This window comes from Homalodisca vitripennis, chromosome 2, assembly GCF_021130785.1.
Source record: "Homalodisca vitripennis isolate AUS2020 chromosome 2, UT_GWSS_2.1, whole genome shotgun sequence".
Lineage (NCBI taxonomy): Eukaryota > Metazoa > Arthropoda > Insecta > Hemiptera > Cicadellidae > Homalodisca > Homalodisca vitripennis.
This window is the reverse complement of record NC_060208.1, coordinates 139,416,301-139,426,079: the sequence shown is the minus strand read 5'-3', so window position 1 is coordinate 139,426,079 and position 9,779 is coordinate 139,416,301.

Genomic DNA, 9,779 nt, shown 5'->3' with positions numbered 1-9,779 from the left:
ACATGTATTGCTGAAAGGTCGTTTTCAACATTGAAATGGTCAAGAACTTTTTAAGGAACAAATGGGGAATGAGTGGTTGACTGCACTTGCCTAACTTTGTGTTCACTACGGGGAAATATAAGTCGTCTTGACACCCCACTCCACAAAAAAATGTTTCCTGGCTACGTTCTTGTATCATTGTACGAATTTACTTTTTGAATTTACACAACTAAAACCAGTCGTGAAGGAACATGATTTTGAAACAACAGACGATGTTCAAGCACCACTAACGAAAATAAGAGTTTCAGCATTACGGTACTACATGAGTGGGGAAATATTTTAAAACCCGATTTCGTTGGCAGTCTAATTAAAAAAAATATTTGAGATGCCGATCGTTCGTATTTGTGCTAAACTTTTATCTCCGTATTACATAGGACAGATCAATAATATAACTTTTTAGGAGCTTGAAACGATTTGAAATCACGTTTAATATAACATTTTATGTAATTGTAATTTTTCTTAGTTTTACATTCAAAGATTCAGAATAAATGGAAAACAGTTATAGAAGAAACACTGTAAAAGTAATCGAGAAAATCACAAAGAAAGAAACAGTACAAAGAACCTGCTCATTGGTTGCTATGGATGTCTGTATTCTGCTTTTCTTGTCGCTTGTTATATCATCTTAAACATTGTTATGGTGAAGAACGTTTTTTTTTTCATTTATGAAAAAAGGAGTGTCAATCTGGAAAAATACGTTAGAAAAGTTCAGAAAGCATGAACTAAGTGAGATGTATTTGAAATCAATACATTTTTTGTCTGAATACAGGCAAGTTTGTTGAAAGTGTGAAAGTGGAGATCAGATATCATCAGCTCATACAAGAAAAAAACACTATGTAAATTGTATAATTTTTAATATTTGGTTTTTAGGGAAACAACAAACAAATTTAATGTTATCGCTAAATATGTCACAATAAAACTAAAGCCCCAGGGATATTTTGATGATACATCGATGAGCAGCCTTATCAGTTTATAAAAATACTAGATGGACACTACGTGCCATTCTTGTACAGATGCTAAGTAAATGGGAAGAAGGGGGCTTCTTTTAAATGAGTTACATGTACATTTCAAACTCATTTGATTAAGTTTTAAGAATTGTAAAGATGAATAAAATATTCTTCATAAATAATTAGAAATGTTTTTCTCTTGATCCTTGATAAATATTAATCACAAAATCTGTTTACATGAAAATCAATACCTCTATTTTTTGTGTAATGTGTTTTGTTCCTTTAGATGAAGAGCATTAATATTTATTTAAAAATGATGTTTTAACTAGTAGAGTAAGTTAAGTTTTTGTGTTATGTTATGATAGACTGGTTAGTATTTTAATAAAATACGTAAAGTTACATCTGAACATATTTTTTTTTTATCGTGGTAAACTTTTAATGTGCTTTGCGTGCCCCTCCTTCCAAAAATGTTGGCTACAGTAGGCCTATGCAAGCTTTGACCAATCAAACACAACTCACGAATTCAACGTTTGACATTCCTTAAGGTTTCAAGGGGGTAGCGTTTCAATCTTTCCGAAGGTAATAGACTAGTTTACTATCTCAGCTAGAGAAAAGAAAAAATAAAGTTCTCTTGTCATTTAGAATTTCTTTCTAACAAACCAACCATTAAAGAATTCAATTAGTCATAAAACTAATTAGTTTTCGATTTGTTTCAAAATTACAAAGCACTTGAAATACCTTACATTTTTTCTTATTGCAAAATTTAGATTTGTTTTGAAAACAGTTAGCTCTGAGGTGCGTCGATAGGTGTTACCTAACAGTATAATACAGTATATACATGAGTTTTTGTGTAACTCATTTATTACACATCCCAAATTAGCGGTGTAAAAGTGCGTAAAAGTTATTAAAAAAATAATTTAAAAAACTATTTTAATTCTCTTTAAAATAATTAATTAGAAACAATTATTCTACACAACACCCACATTAATATTCTCATATTTCATGAATTTTTTATTTATTCATTATACTTTTAATATTGTAACATATATTATTTCATTATGCTTAATTTATTTAACACGTTTTGCAATTTCTTTGCTTATGTTAGTACTGTGAATTCAACATAACTGCAACCTGCTGTCAGACTGACCTCATTCTGTTTGCATCCTTGTGCCTGACACATCGCCTGCAAAGCGAGCGATATGCCGCCTGCAAAGTCAGCGGCGGAAGCCGGGGCGGGGAGGTACAGGCACGACAGCAACATGGCGTACTGCAGCCACCACCGCATGGCCCTGACTGTACCGGCTGACTGAGACTGATGACACTGGCACTATGCAGTCAGCTGACTGACTGACAGTCGGCGCGTCGCGTCACTGACTGAGCAGCCGAGTCTGTGCTGCCACTGCAGTGCGAGGACGAATGTCAACAAACCACAGCGCCCATGTCCTTCTCTGGCTAGCGCTTACCATTTCAGCCTTTTAAATTAAGTTTGCTTGTATAAATTCTCCATACGAACTCCATTAATAAACACCTGAATGGGTATGATGTTCAGAAAATAGATATGTTTGGGCATCTTAGCGTTATACTAAGCGCAATTTTTGTAATAATTCGCTGAGATTACATTAAATATTATAGATATTTATTAAAGCATATAATTAAATAACCTTATCAATATTCAAAGCTTTAATTTATTTGAACAAAAGAGTAGGTTAAATGTATAAAATTATTAATTCGATGAAATGTGTTTATTGTTTTGTGTTGTATACAAGTAGGCCACAACCCACATTATAACCTGGGCTGTTATGGATTATAATTATAGTTTTGTTTCATATACAACTGAAATGTTTAGAAAAGCTTTTGCACTTGAGCAAAATTGGAATAAATAATTTGAACTAATTAATAATTTGCTATTATTGAGGTTAAACGCTTAGCCTATGTGCATGCCATTACGATACCACGTCTTATACGATGCAACTGAATACTGTACCTGAAACATTATTTTAAATACCTTAATAGATCTTGGCACTTCCAAACTTTACAATCGATTACCAATCCAATCATAAACTATTCTGGAATGCTGTTTTTATATATGAAATCCCAATATGTATTAGGCCTACATTAGAAAACGCTAGGAAGAACTGAGTATCTGTAACAAGCTCGAAGTCCTCTTCCTTGCACTTTTGTTTTTTGCACCTTGTGTATAAATTACAGGTTTATTCATGGTAAATTTACGTCTGACTACTATTAAACTGGGTTGTTTGCTGGTTTATATTTAGTGTTACGCTCTTTTTACTGCGATTATATAACGTTAAAACTAAAACTCTTATTATGACAATAGTACTGTCATCTCAATTTATATTACGTATTCAATTGACTTTTAATTTTACAGTTATTATTACTGGTTATACAACAAACATGTTTAATATTGTTTTATTAATCATGAATCAACGTATCGAAAAAATACAAACGTATATGTGAGGCGGAAAGGAAAAAGGGACCTCTTGTCGGCAATGTGAGTTTTTCAGTACAACCGAAATAAGTGGTTTCGGTCAAAATCATCGATATTCACTTTATGTTTGATTATCGAACTTTACTTTATGCTTTACATGCTACAATCGATAGTTGAACAGTTTTCAATAGATAAAACTCTCGAATGAATCATTAAAGCGAACAATGTCCACCTAGGAAAAGGGACCTCTTGTCGCTAATGGAGAAATAACATGGCCGACAAGAGGTCCCTTTTCTAAACAGCGCTAGGCTGCTACGCCGTACTTTAAAAACTAAACTCTCCTGAATTCTAGCGTCGTTTGAGAGAACTACGACGAAATTGTCCTAACAAAAGAAGATTTTCTCAATGTAATAAAGCCTTCCCCAACATCAGATTGCTTTCCTTTCGTAGTTTTTATGACCAATAAACTTCGGTAATTCATATTCTGACTATGACAATGAAAGTTTGCATATAGATAGACATTTTTTATCTATTTATTAACGAACTACTGATGGTACAGAATAACAACAGAGTAGCAATTATTTTTTAGCCTGTTTGTTGGTAGCCATGCAGACAGCTGATTTACCGATTGGCACTAAACAAACAGCTGTCTTGCCGATTTGCGCCAAAACATTGTTGTTGTAACACTATAGTAAGCTGTTGTATTTCGTTTTGTGTTTTTAGGACGTGTTTAAACTAATTAAAATGAGTGAAGAAAAAGTTGTAAATATATTAAATAGTATAGGTCTTAGTAATAATCGTAGTATTAGTGATGAAGACTATAGTGTGTATGCAGATTATTTTGAAGACAGACTTTTTAAGCAGTGATAGTGAAAGTGAAGTTGAGAAGACACCTGAGGAGGACAAACATAGTAAATGTTTCAGACAATTCATTGTTAAAAAAACATACCAAACTTGGATGAACTTTCTGAAGGTAATCTTGACCATCTTATTAACATTGATGATGTAATAATTGAAATAGAAGAATCTGGTAATAACCAAGAAGTAGTGGACGAGGATGATAGTGGGCAATACCTAGTCACAATTGATAATAGTGTTAATTTAATTGATCGTTTTGATGCTGACAATGACCGTGAAATCGTTTTTGAATTTTCTACAAACTGGCTGTGGCTGTAAAAAATAAATGTTCTGATTTATTTTCTTCTGATGAATTTATTGCAAATGCGCTATGAATGCGCAGAGTTAGATCATTATCATGACAATAATTAACACGTTGGACCAAATCATATTAGGCCAACTTCGCTGTTTAACATCAGATTCTGAATTAACTTCCCGCTCCAAAAAAATACAGACTGAAAGAAAAAATGCACGCACCAATTATCTTCTAAAGGGTAGAGCAGTTTTGTAAAAAATACATACATGTTTGGTCATCAGATCAAAATTAAAAGGCTGAAACGTCTCACCAAAATGTACAATAATACTGGATTAATTTCTAAAAACCATGGAAACACAGGAAAAATAAAACACAAGGTTACATCTTTTTCTGACACAGAGTTTGTTGTCAAGTTTTGCAGAATTATGCTGAGCAGCATGCAATCATGTTGCCAGGGCAGAAGCAGCAGCACAGTGTATAATACCACACTAAAATTACTCCCTTCTAGTGACTCGAAAGTTAAAATCTATGAAACTTATAAAGCTTCATTTACCAATGAGATAACCCAGAAACCTGTCATTCTAGAGTTTTTAGTAATATATGGAGGGACATATGCCCTGATATTGTAGTCATGAAACCAAGGACTGATCTATGTGCCATATGCCAAAAACATTTATTCTTCTGGAGCAGAAATGGCCTTGGTGCCGGAAGAAAAAAAAATAGAAACGATTGAGATGATGAGAACCCACCTGCAGACTGTTTTCCAAAGAACGAAAGTTTTATAATGAAACTATCCAAGAAACAAGAATAAAGTTTCAAAACCAAAACAAGTCTGCTGTGCACTATAGTTTTGATATGGCTCAGCAGGTTCACATACCAAGTAACCCTCTGCAGCCTGGGCCTATTTATTTTCTAGTCCCATTTTAAAGTAGGCATATTTGGCGTGATGTGCGAGACCCACAAATAAGCAAACTAATTACTTTATTCCAGAAAGTGTCAGCACTACGAAAAGGGTCAAACCTGATTGTAAGTCTTTTTTCACCACCACCTCGAAAACAACAGTTTTCGGAGAAGACACTATGTTCATTCACGCTGACAATTGTGTTGGCCAAAACAAGAAACAACATCCTAATGGGATACTTGGCATGGAGGATATGTCACAACAAGAACAAAAAAAATTTGTTTATTATCGTTTATGCCAGTAGGCCATACCAAGTTTGCCTGCGATTGGGCCTTTGGACTTTTTAAAAAAAAAAACATTCAGAAACACTTATGTTTCTTCAATGTCTGATTTTAGTGGATTGCGTGAAAAAATCAACTCCCACAACACATGTCAATTCTGGTGTGGTGGTGGGGAATGAAAAAGGTGAAGTTGCAGTTCCAGTTTATGATTGGCTAAGTTTCCTAAAAAAGAGTGGTGCAAACAAAGTGCCCCATGTAACACAGTACAACCATTTTGAATTTAATTCACTATACAAGGGAAAAGTACACTGCAAGATTGACATTGATGGAAATGAATTCATCCACAAGATGTTCCCGACAGAAGATGGACCCCATGGATTTCCACAAGAAATCACACCTGAAGGGATGACTAGAGCACGGAAAGAATATCTATACAAGAATATTCGCCAGTACTGCAAAGATGAGTTCAAAGATGTTCTGTATCCATGTCCTGAACCAAATGCAGAGGAGAGCACTGGTGCTGTCGATCCGGATGATGACGGGCCCGAAGCAGTTCCTGGACCATCCAAAAAGCGCCGTAAGCGCTCTGTTTAAACCAAAACCTTTGTATTCCATTGGAAAGAGGACAATAAAAAGCAAAATATTGATATGTGTTTCATCTCTTAAATGTTACAAATAAAGATTTTGTATTACTTTTAACTTTTTGTTTGTGTATTCCCAAATATGCCCATTTCTAGTATAACAAAGTTCAATTTTCTATAACTTTGTTTAAAAAAAAATCGTAGAAAATGATTTTGTACCAAATTGTTCAGCTTTTATAGCTCTGTTCAAAAATGTCATTAACTCAAAATCGGAAATTGTCGACAAGAGGTCCCTTTTTTCCTTTCCGCCTCACATATTATGTGTATAGGATGTAAACTACTTTCATTGTGAGATGTCTCCAAAACTAGTAATAAACACACAAATTTAATTTATTTTTTGTGAACTACTTGAATTAAAACGCAAACAACTTATTGTATACAAAAGCATTATCTTACATGCAATAAGACCCACATAGGCTACCTGATGACTGAGCATAGTGTCTAGTACTTAACATTATCTTTAATTAAAGTAACAATAGTGGGAAAAGAATGTCGAGATATTGACATTTGACCACGAAATAGGTTACATTTTTTTTAATCTTGTAGAAAAATTGTCTATCTGGAAATAATGTAACGATTGGTTTTGTTCTATACATACTTTGAAATCTTTTATCATGATAATTTTTATTAGAACAAAATTAATAATAACAGTTAATAAACATTTTTAATAAGGAAACAGAATTGAACAAAAATAATGCATGGTAAAGAATAGGATTAAAACTATTTGAAGTAAAACACAATAAACTTTTTAATTATAGATATGGCAGTTAATTGGGACACTGCTTCCATTGAAACTAGATTGTCTTGGCGGTCGGTGTTTATAAAATATAAGACATTTATATTTCTTCTACAATTTTAATTTACATGAAATAATAATGTCTTTTATATTAAAACCTGGTGACTTCCATCAAGCTTACAAAGCAGAAGGTGTTTATAAAGTGAAATGAAAATCTTAGTAAGTATAAGTTACTAGTGTAATTACAAGTAGTGTAGTGCGTCTGTTATTATAGTTGTCATAAATACAAGTATTTTATCTCTGAATTACTTTCATTTTTATCATAATTATATAATACCAATTATGTACTGCCTCTTGTTTTATAGTAACGAGTTTTAAAGTAAAATGTTTGCTTATTTTAAAATTGTGTTAATATAATTATGTAATTAGGTAGGCCTACTCTGCTTACTAATTGTAATTCTAAATGCAATTTTTATAATTTGGAAATAAATTAAATCAAATCTTTTTGTATTTATTAAATTAAGATTCAAATGCTTTACAACGTATACATTTATTAGCAACAATTTTATTATTAACAAAGTTGTTTGTGTTTGTGTTGAGGTTACAAAATAATTTGCAACTCTAATTCTGGACGAAATTAGGATATTTTGGAAATACAATAAATCAGATCTTGTAATTGTTTAAGATTCATATATTTAAAAATGTATAAACCTATTTAAAACCATCATTAACAAAAAATGTAATCAAGTGTTGAGGTTAGCACAGAATATGCAACTCAAGTAAGCAATACTAAAATAGTAAAACAGCTGGTTCGGTTATAGCGGAAGTAGCTCTGCACAAGGACTCGCTCTCACTCGTGTACTCTCAATCTTGATTGTGTTATTGTTTGTTTTATGAAGTGCAAGTTATAGAGATACATACTGTGGACGGAGGTAACACACAACCTGTTTGTTGTGATTCTTTGTATGTGCGTGTCACATCGTTTTGTTGTGATATTTAATTTTACACTAGATTGCAGTTATGCGTCAGTTTATAGTCATCATCCTAAAGAAATATCAGATTGCAGACTTTAGTATTAAATATTTCTTGTATCACTAAACGATGGTATATGTAAGAAAAATCATGTTACTGTTACAATCTCTCCATCGTCATAAATGTATTTTATACGAAGTGGTGATTTATCCTTGTTTGAAGGTTATTTTTGACGATGGAAGGATTTTGAAGGAAACAGGAGTTTTCCGGATATTTGACATCGTTCAGTGAAAGAATACATGTATTATAATTATAATATATTATAGGTTAGTTATTACCTGAAGAAGAGATCAGATTGCAGATCTCGAAACGTAGTGTTACTGATATATTGTTTCACTGAACAATGGCAAATGTTCGGAAAAATCCTGGTGATTTATCTTTGAAAGAGAAGCAATAACCAAGATTTCAGTGAAAATGTTTGATTATCTTTGTTCACAATAATTTGAATTTTGGAAAGATTATCCTCTTATTTTTGAATAAATGGCCTCGTTTTTTTGGCCAAGAACAAGGAGGCTACAGACATGTTAAAAAATTATCATCTGTCTTAACCTCAAAGAGATGGTAACTTAAGAGTTACCTCTCGGAATTGTTTTAATAAGAGTTTTGTATTTTTAAGTGCTTGCAATGCAAAGCTTTACAAACTCATAGTATACCCTTGCCAGAAATTTAAGTAGGAGTTTTAATGGGCCGAAATGTAGTGTTTTCCTTGAATACCTTAATTTGAGTTTCCAAAGATGAATCACAGCTAAAGGATTGCTGTCCGAAGGTATTGACGTTGAATCGCAACTCATCATGAAAAAGAGCAGTTGTAATAAAAAGTACGTGTCTTTTGCTTAAAACATAACTACATTTTGATTGTTCCATTTGTAACAGTTTTTGATTACCCTCTATATATCGTATATACAGGTGAGTCAGATAAGGTGTCCTAAACGAAGAAAAAACCCAACCCATTATAAATCACAGACAGGAAATCTGTAACTAACTTAATCCAATTTAAGGAATACAATGTGCCATAAGTGAAGGTTCCGGGTTCGAATCTCAACATTGTATAATGTAAACCTATGACATATGACACATTGTTTTACAGCTCTTTTTTAAACATTATAGTGAAGTTTATTTTCAAAAATATTTAATCGTTTCAAAGTGACTGAAAAAATAAAAAAAATTGGTATTCTCAGAAAATCCAGTATTTTATATAAATTAAATAATAAAAAGTAAAACCAACTAATTCTGAATCTACAATAAATGCCCTGTGCCATGATGTGTCACATGACTACGTTTACGCTCTTATATTAAAATTTTCTCATCACAAAAAATTAATATTTTTAAAAAATTTGAAATGGACATACGGTACCTCAAACAATTTAAATATAATGTTAAATCATGTTGCACAGTTTAAAATTATTTGAAAAAGAAATGTTGTTTACATTTAAGCCATGTGTCTACCTATAACAGAGTATAAGTGGCGGTCCCATTTATTTATAACCCAACTTATAGTGAGTTATTAGTATTCTTGTTGTAACGGAAGCCAATCAAGTTCAGTGAACAGTAAAGCCGGGATGAGTCCAGTCTATCAGTGGAAGCTTTAGTTACGTGGTGCTCTGTG